The sequence below is a fragment of the Arvicola amphibius genome, chromosome 11 (genome assembly GCF_903992535.2).
Source record: "Arvicola amphibius chromosome 11, mArvAmp1.2, whole genome shotgun sequence".
Classification (NCBI taxonomy): Eukaryota; Metazoa; Chordata; class Mammalia; order Rodentia; family Cricetidae; genus Arvicola; species Arvicola amphibius.
Window position 1 is genome coordinate 15,041,650 of NC_052057.2, and position 10,025 is coordinate 15,051,674.

Below are 10,025 nucleotides of genomic sequence, written 5' to 3' on the forward strand. Positions count from 1 at the left end.
TTTTGAAAACTTGGTCTCTAGAAGGTGACACTACTTGAGGAACTGTGAAACTTTTAGGGGATGTGAGTCCTCGCTGGCAGAAGTAGCTCTGTGGGGATCTTTGAATGCTAGTCCTACCTCTTGGTTTCAGTCCCATGTTCTGCTTCTTGGTTTGCTGTGACGTGAGGACTTCTACTGGCATGAATACCACCATGCCAATCCTCTAGCTCCAGGAGCCAAAATGAATATTTCATCTCAAAAGTTGTTTCTACCAAGCATTATGGCATGGTATGCAAAATAATTAATCTAGAAATGGGTAGCAGAGGGGTGAGATTACTTCTGACTAAAACCGGTATGTGGTTCTTAAGCTTTGGATGAGTTGCCAGGAGGAATTTGGGAAGAACATGGAGATGCTGGCTGAAAGAGCATTAGCACGCTGCAAGCAGGTTCTACTAGGTGATTCTGGTGGGAGTCGGGAAGATCAGAATGCCAAAAGAAAGGCGAATATTAAGGCCTGTGCACAGGGGCTTCCAAGTGGGAACAAAGTGCAGCTCCACTGAGCACTGAAGTAGTAATTAGTCTGGCAAAGTTTCTGGCTAGATTTTGCTTGTGTTTTGAAAATTTGAGTGAGACCAAATAAAAAATAATGAATCAGTTAATTGGGCAGAAGGAATTTAAAGACAGCATAGTATTGTATAATATAATTTTGACGATGTGAAGATGTCTTACATTTATTTATACTGAAGAATATTACTTTGACTGTGTAAAGGTATGTCACATTTGTTTTTCCTGCATTTGTTTAATGATCTAAGAATGTGTGTTCAGTTATGCAAGGTATATTGCATTTGTTTCACCTTGCCTGCCTAAAGCCCCTGATTGGTCTAATAATGAGCTGGATGGCCAATAGCTAGGCAGGAGAAGGGATAGGTGGAGCTTACAGGGAGAGACAATAAATAAGAGGAGAAATATAGGCTTGAGAGAAGAGGGAATGAAAGAAGAAGGAGAAAGAGAGAATGAGAGAGACGCCTGGGACCAGAAGCCAGGCAGATGTCAACTATGCCAACAAAGAGAAGCAATGAAAGTAAGATATACAGAAATAAGAAAGGTAATAAGCCCCAAAGCAAAAAGAAGGTAATGAGAATCACGTTAATTTAATTTAAACAAACTAGCCAGAAATGTGCCTAGTTTGTGGAACTAGTGGAACATTCAAAACTAATAATAAGTCTCTGTGTCATGATTTGGGAGCTGGTTGGTGGCCCAAAAGAAAAAGCCTGGTACAGCACAGCCATTAGATTGTGGTCTGACCATTGTTAGATCCTCTTAGGCAGGCTTACAGTGAGGATCAGAAGCAAAGAACTGAAGCAGAAACATGAAAATGTTGGGTCAGAAAAAGAGTACAGATGAAGTACAGACCGAGTGGCCATGGTTGTTAACGAGATTAGCATAGCTAAGAAGAAGCCACACACTTTGTGCTAGGGTGATAGGAAAGGTGCCCAGGGATGAGATCCCAGTGGTCAAGGATCCAGGGTTTACTCACGTGAAGGACTTTTAAAAAGAGATTGCCTGGAAGGAATCTACAGGGCACCCCGCTGGGAAAAGGGATCTAGGCAAGCATTTTCTTAAATTCAGCTCCACCCCAGACACTCAGAAACTACAACCTGGACCAGATGGGTGCCTCTCTACTCCTCAAGGCATCAGAAGAACATGGAACCATCTATGTGGTTCTAGTTTCTCAAGCACAAGGAATGCAAGTGATCTGGAGGTCATAGAAGCTTACTCTTAGAGTTTAAAGGAATGTCTGGGAAGCCAGGTGAACGGTATCAGGGTCATATTCCCTGGATGGGCTCTGTAGGAAGCTGTGAAGGAGAAACCTAAGTTGTACTGAGGACCCCAGGATAGTGGAGATGCCAGGAATATGCGAAGTCCTCTGAGGAAATTCTAGGCACTGTGCCAACTTGCCTCAAGAGGGAGTCCATGTGTGTGGAACACAGTATAGCAACAGGGGTGGGTCTGCCAAACAGTGACATTTACATCATGACACATGTGTGCTAGATGCCAGAAAAGGAGCAATAGGACTGAATGTTTGCCCTGCTGGGTTTTGGTCTTGCTTTGGTCTGGTCTTTCCTTGCTGCCTTCCCAGTCCTCTCGTTTATACTGGGGCTGTTCACAGGTACCACGGTAATTCAGAAGTACATGACTTGGTTTTGATTTTTCAGGAGCTCACGGGTAAGAGTTTGTCTCAAGTCTCAGAAGAGACTTTTGACTTTGAACCTTTGAATAATGTTGAGGCAGTTAACACTCTGGGGACTCCTGGAATTGGACTAGATGCATTTTGCATTATAAGATGGCCGTGAGCCTTCAGGGTCTAGGGGAGGATGTTGGTTTGAATCCGAAATATCTCTCACACATTCATGTTCTGAATGAAGAAGGTAGTGTTATTTTGAGAGACGAGGGATGTTTAAAATAGAATATTTAGAAATAATTGTCAGAAGCACACCACTAAGGGTACATTTTGGAACGTTGTATCTAGTTCTTGGTTCTGGTCCCATTCTCGGTTTGCTGGTCTTTCTTCCCCAGGATGATAGGCCTTCGCCACATGCTCCTGTTGCTATGCCATTAGCACTGCTATGCCTTCCCCACCACCATGGGGAAGCTATGGGTCAAAATAAATATTTTCTGTCACATTATGTCATAGTTAAGCAAAAGTAACTAATACAGTCATTGACTTTCCACATTTGTTTTTAGGTGTAGTGAGTCTGAGATCCATATAGCTAGGTTTCTATGCATCCAAGGGATGGAGAATCACTTTCATCTTAAATACAGTTGTTCTGAATCCCAAAGATCATCACCCTGGTTGTGGAGCCTCCTCGTGAAACAAGGCATGAGATAAGAGAGGATACAGAAATGCCAAACGCTCTGAAGATGTCCGATAATAACATAGAAAAGTTGGCAGCACGTGCCAAGTGCACCTAGGTAAGGGATGTATCTTCTAGAAGCAGGAGATGGCCCATCCATGTCAGATTGCAAATGCTTCCTTGTTCCCTGAACAGCAGGGGATGCAGGAATTCCATGTCTGCTCAAGGCTTCTAGAAAGCCTCTTGTCGGTGTGCACAGCTCACCATGGTGCAGCACACTGCAAACAGCGAGGAGTGCTTCTTTATCAGCGGAGTGGTATGCTAATGCAACTGTCACATTAAATAGTTGCCGCCGTGGCTCAGTTAATGGCTGTCATAAAAGCCTGGCAATAGCGAGCATTTTAAGTGTTTGCGGAACGCAATGTACTTTTTTTGCGATTGTAAATAGGCCACACATTTAGAACTAATTACATGCAAGCTATGATAGCAGGTTTATATTTTACAGCCCTCTGAGCTGTGATCAGCTCTTCTAATCACAAAGCAAGTGGAAAATAAGCAGCGACAGCAACACCTTTGCGCTGAGGTCTGTCTTGTCTTAAAGTATTGAGTGCTGCTCATAGAAATGAAGGTACTTTGTCAGAAGGAGGAAGCATAACAAAATGGATCCTATTTGGCTTTTCTATCATGCGTACATCCAAGTACATTTTTCTCCCTTTAGCTTTGATCATCCCGATAAACACCCCAAGTAGTATCTTTTATTTAAACATTTTTTTTTGCGTGAACAAAGAAAAAAAAATGTCTTCTTGAGCTTCAATAACACATTACTTATATTTGTTTTGTTGCAAAGGTATCACATATACCAATCATGGCGTCATAGAAATGCATATAGTAGCATGCATTCTATAAAGGAAATAGCCTGTCTCAATCTCTCCAAGCTCAGCAATGACTCTTTTTTGTGTTTTAATATTGAGAGTTTTCCAAAGATGGGCCCCAAGTCTAAAATGAAAACTTAGAGATTTCTGGAAAGAGGTTATAGACCCCAGAGTCTTATTTCTGTAGCCAGTGAGATTGCTGGAGTTCACAAATAGAGATGGGGTATGAGAAAAAAAACCCCACAATTCCCTAAACTGCAGCCGAGATTTTGTGGCCCTGTCATGTCCTGCCCTCCCTTACCCCGTTCTCTCCTCTCCTCTCCTCACCTCCTTTTCTCTCCTCTCCAAAAAAGTTTGTCCTCAGGGTTGGGAACACTGTAGGGGTTGTTGATTATTACTTGTATCAGGTAGAGGGTTGGGGTGAAATTATGTAGGTTCAGAGATAAAAACAAAGAGATAATAATAGTGGGTAGTAGAGTGAATACTTGTGGGCTATTATATATGGATAATTTATATTGGTATAGTTTTCGTATATTGATACAAGTTCAAATTATATTTGTTATTTTTGTTTACAATATTTGTACACCTATTCAAAGTTATTCTGTCAGATTGTATACATGCATGTTTCTACCTCTGTTTAGGAAATTTTGTATATTGATACAGCTTTTAGGATATATTTTCATATTGCATTGTATATTATTCTTACTTCTGATCAAGATACTTATACATTGTTTACATTTTGAGGTCATTGTCCTCATTTGCTGCACATTTGTTTACAGATTATTTAATATTCTGATGTAAAGTCTTAGTTCTTAAGTTATACAGGTATTAAATATTATAGGTCAATAGTTGCTCATGTTTGTTATACATATTAATTATCAGATTGATTAGGTCCTTTAGCTACATAGAGATTGCATTCTGCCTAGATAGGTAATCTTCAACCACTTCAAGGATTTGTAGAACATGGTATTTAAATAACTTAGTGTTCTGTTGACATAAGACATGATTGCTCCTGACAGCACCAATCTGTTCCCGAGAGAATGTTGAGCACCAAAGACACTCCATTCAGAGTTTGTTTTCTTCTTGGCACAATTGGCCTTTCAGCAAGGATATGCCCATGCCTCAACCACTGACAAAGTACATGGTATCTGGACTGGATAAACAGGACACAAGGAAAAGGACTGCCAAACCTTGCCAAGTCAGGATAAAATTTCCCTGCCTCTGAAAATGGTCTGTCAGTTATGCTAGGCCTTAGCCAAAGTTGGTTGCTTCACCATTGTAAATGAGACTTTAGGTGATTTCTCTGGTAGCCAATTGTCTCCATCATATACTGCTCGATTCAAGTAATATTATCTCCCTTCTTAGGCCTTTGATGGGGTTGAAGATTAAATAGTTGTAGGTTTTTATGATTTAGCCAAGGTTATTTCTGATACAAGACTTGGACTCTTTGGAACAGAATGTTTATTAAAACATTTGCCATGTGTTCCTTGCTTAATATTGTTTATGTTGGTTATAATTTTATACTTGATATCTGTTCCTATTGTATATAGTTTTGTATTGGGTTTGGATCACTCTTGTTTAGACAAAATGGGGAGATGATGGGAAAGCTTTGTTAACCAATTATCTTCAAGAAGTGGGACCAAATTAGGGTGTGGCTTTCTGGGACCTGGAAAAAAGCAGGTACATGGCCCAGGTGCTCTCTCTCTGTGGTTCCCTCACAGCATAAATGAGCTTGGACTTCTTGTTCCTGTTTTGTGAGTTTTCCCCCTTATAATAAATAGAAATATAATTGTTTTATCTTTTAGCTAGCCTGGTTATTTCCTGAATTGAGCTAGTTTCTACATTCCCCTCCTCTCCTCTGTTTCCCCTCTTCTCTCCTCACTCAGAAGAAAGGAGTTCAGGGCTTATTTTGGAGCCAGAGAAGGAATAATGAGTACTATAAGTAGGGAGTTTTGCCAGGTATGGTGGCATTTATCTTTAGGTTGGATGCCAGCCTGGTCTACAGAGTAAGTTCCAGGACAGAAGAGCTATACAGTAAAACTCTATCTTGAAAAACCAAAACCAAACCAACACAAACTACAAGAGAGCTTGCTTAGACCATGAGAAGCAGTGAAGAAGTGGTTCCCAGGAAATCATATAAGTGCAGTCTTGCGGATGCCAATACAAAATGTGCTTGTGGTAGTTTATCAAGAGTCTTTGAGGAATTCCTTTTCATGTCACCTTCTAGGTGGGTCTGTGTCAAGATGGATCTTAACACCTCCTTCCCAACCACTAGGTTTCAGAACCTCATTGAAGTGGATGACAAGCACAAGATTTGTACTTTCTGTGGAAAGCACATGGCCACAGAAGTATCTGCAGATGCTCTTGGTGAGGAGTAGAAGGGTGTGTGGTCCAATCAGTAGTGGGAAGGTTAAACAAGGTTTTCCCATGATGCAAGGTGTCTTGCATAGCAGAATTCTCTTGCTGCTGTACATAGGGCATTCTTGTTAAAGACCAAGGAGAACTGGAGAGAGGAAGAACGTGTCTGTTTGAATATGTATTGTGGATGCTAGTCTCTGCTACGAAATAATCCTTCTGTACACTCTGAATATGCATTACTCTCATTGGTTAATAAAGAACCTGATTGGCCTATAGGAAGGCAGGATAAAGTTAGGTGGGACAGTCCAACTGAGGATGCTGGGATGAGGAGTTAGAGAGTTGTTGGCATATGCAGAGAGAGCAAGATGGGCACACCATATTGAGAAAAGTACCAAGCCATCTGGTAAAGCATAGATAAAATAAATGGGTCAATTTAAGTACAAGAGTTAGGTAGTAACAAGTTGAGCATTTATGATTTATAGTAAGTCTCCCAGTCAATTATTTGGGAAGTATTTGGATATTTGGAAGCAGTCGGTCAGGACAGGAAAGCTTCTGCCGACAATTCTGAGTGTTCTCAACTTGGTTATTGCAAACACAGGAGAGAAGGATATTTCTGGACTGACAGACACTACTGTGCCTCAAGTTGAGACCACGAAGAGCTAGCATGATCCAAAAGCTTTCAATCTCTCTAAAGAAAATGATGTCCTCCAACATGCTGTCAGAAAGGCCTTAAATAAAGAAGATGATATGCCCAGGGCCAAAGCCCTCAAGATCCAGCATCTGTCACTCCACATGCTCCATGACTCAAAAGCTGACTTATTGCTCGGAAGAAACAACACGCTAAGGTAAACAAAGAGCAGACTGAGCATGTTAAACTTTTGGCCATGAGGAAGAAGGAAGCCAAAAAAAAACACCAGAGTTGGGTAGCCGAGAAACATAGGCTGTCCTCACTGAGAGCCTCTACTTCTAAGTCTGAATCTAGTCAAAAATAAGCCTATAAGAGTAATAAGCGTATGATCAGCCCTTGATAAGGGTGTTTTACTGAAAACAATACCTACATATTTCAGTGAGCTCAGAGGAATAGAGCTGATGCCTGACTAGAAGCTTCGCCCCCCACTGACGGACACTCACGGTGCTGGAAGGTATTCCACACACTCCTAGAGGAGAAAGATAGTCATCAATATCTCCCAGCTACAGCCCCTGTGACCTACAACAGTCATCCTGACCTGCAAGACAAACTGGTGCAATAATAGCACAAATGTTTTGGCAGTAACCAGCCACTTTCTGATTGAATTTAAGGCCCACACCGTGAGATGGAAGCCACGGCTGACATTTCTTAGGCTGCCGAGCACCTGAGACTAGATAGGTCATGGGCCTAGGGGAAAACCTACTGCTATCCTTCTGCTGAAGGGACACAGCAATAAAATGATTCCTAATGACATATTGCTGAGCCTGTAGATCAGTGCCTTGCTCAGCCCTCATCAGAGAAGTTTCTTCTTGCAGTAGATGAGAACGAACACAGAGACTCGCAGCTGGACAATGTACAAAGTCTTAAATGGGAAGTCTTCATCAAATCCCTCCCTCCAAGATTCAGGGATCTGTGTGGAAGAGGAGACTGAAGGATGCTAAGAACCAGAGGTGATGAGTGACTTCAAAGCGACAGAGTCTTCCGGACACAACAGGGCTGGTGCACATATGGACTCACAGGGCTGTGGCAGCACACACAAGACCTGCACGGGTTCAAACCAGACGGACCCTAGCTCTGAGACGGAGAAGTCGACACTGGCTCTTACTCCTAACCAAGAAGCAATCTGCAGCTGATATCAACTGGCAAAGGAAAAATCAATTTCCTCCAATGGAATCCCATTGGGTATATTAACCACACCTCAAGGCAGACCCTGTGCCCGGCAGTAGTCGGCCAACACACAACCGACTCTGTGGTGTTTTCATAGACTTTCTGTCTCATTTTGCTTTGGTTGAACATTGTTTTGTCTTGCTTGTGTCTTGCTTATTTATCTTTGTTTTTTTTTTTTTGTCTGTGCTGTTTGGTTTGTTTTTGTTTTGGTTTGAAGAGAGAGAGAGAAGAAGAAAAGAGGGGAGAGGAAGGGAGAGAGAGGAGAGATGGGAGAAAGAGACAGAGAATCTAAAGTTGGGTATATGGGGAGGTAGAGGAGGATCTAAGAGAAAGAGTAAGGGTAAATATGATCAAAATGTACTATACTGGGGGGTAGGGAATGGGAGGAGAGGAGGGAGGGGAGCCTGTGGTCAGTATGTAAAATAAATGACAATTTTTAATTAAAAAGACAGAGACCAAGAACTCAGGAGGCACTGAATCCCTGGGATCTGTGATTTTAAAATGCAAAAAATATGTTATATTAAAAATTTTCAATGAAAAACAAAATGGGAGAGAAAAAAATCAGACCTTGAGAAAAAAAAAAGAATCTCTGAGAAACTTGCTGCTAATTTTCAGAAAGCTTCACAGAGCCCTGCCTGCTGGGGTTCTTCCGAGAGCCCTTGATGAACCTTGTTTCTTACTGTCTTAAGCACTCTTGGTTCTAGCCAAGAGTAGGATGGAGGAGGGAGGGTCGTGAAACAATAGCTGTCCGTCATCCTTTTCTTGTGGTGTCCAGGCTGATGGAGCATGTTTTCATCCCAGTGCAGACCGACAGCTGACAGCACTGGAACACTTCCTTGGTTCAGGTAGATGGTACCAGACCCGGATACTGGGGTATTGGACTGAAGGAAAATGTGTTGGCTGGTTCAGGATTCAGGAGCAAGGCTTTGAGAGAAAGCTGCTTCCTTGGTGATACAGGATGGTCAGAGAGACCAGGCACCTTACAAAGGTTGGCAGAGACTTCTAGATCTGGATATACTGGTATTCCTGCTCCTTCCTGCTTCTCTATTCCCTTACTGTTGCCTATGGAGACAAGAGCTAACTACAGATGCTAATATCCGTTCATTCCTTCACCCCTCCTATGCTCCCCATTTCTTGTTGCTCTCTAAATCTTTTGTTCTATTTGTCTTTTAAGAAATCTTTATTAATTCTTTGAAAATTTAAGAGTGTTTTGATCATATCCACCCCACTTCTCCCAACTACTCCCAGCCCCACCCTCACCTTCCTAGACACCCAACTTTTAATTCTCTTTCGTTAAAAACACAGAAATAAAACAAACAAACAAATAAAACCCATTGTGTCCAATTTGTGTTGTACGGCTACTATGGGGTATGGGGCTGCCCTCGTGTGGCACACGAGGTCACACCATTAAAGAAAACCAGTTCTCAGACTATTAAAGAAAACCAGTTCTCCTCACACCATTAAAGAAAATCAGTTCTCCTTCTCTAAACAACTATCAAAAGTCAATAACTTTCTTTTTCTTCTTTTTGTTTCCAATTTTTGATTTTTTTTTAATATCTAAAGTCTTGCCTTTTTTGTTTTTGGTTTTGTTTTTGTTATTGTTTTTTCTTTTGCTTTTAGCTACATATTCAATTTATATTTTCTCGCTTCCTTCTTTCTCTCTTCTTTTTTTGTTTTTCACTCATGAGAAGGAACAGAACATGAGTGACACCATGGGGTCTTCTCGTTTAAAATGACCTTGCAATTTTGAACACAAAATTACTGTTTAGTTTGGCATAGTTTTCCAGATGCCCGGGAGTGATGAGAGGCAGTGCTTTCCAATCTGTGAAAACTTCATCTGAGATAAAACACTTTCCTATGCCCAATTCTTCCTGCAAAAGAGAGATTAGGTACTCACTGCATCAAACTCTGGCTCAAGATGATTCTGGATGTTATATGGATTGGATTCTAAAAACAAACAAACAAAGCGGTGATGTACTTTCCTGCTTGGCTGATTTTAGGTGTTCTAAAGACTGCATTGTGTACTATTTGCTTCTCTCATAGAGAAGAAAGAAAGAACCTAAGCGACGAAGGATTTGCTTTAGCTCACAGTGGAAGGGAACACAG

The 10,025-nt window shown here is 41.4% G+C and overlaps 1 pseudogene; it reads left to right on the forward strand.

Moving 5' to 3' along the window:
- Positions 1-5,949: 5,949 nt before the first annotated feature.
- Positions 5,950-7,056, forward strand: LOC121677374 (annotated as a pseudogene).
- Positions 7,057-10,025: the final 2,969 nt, after the last annotated feature.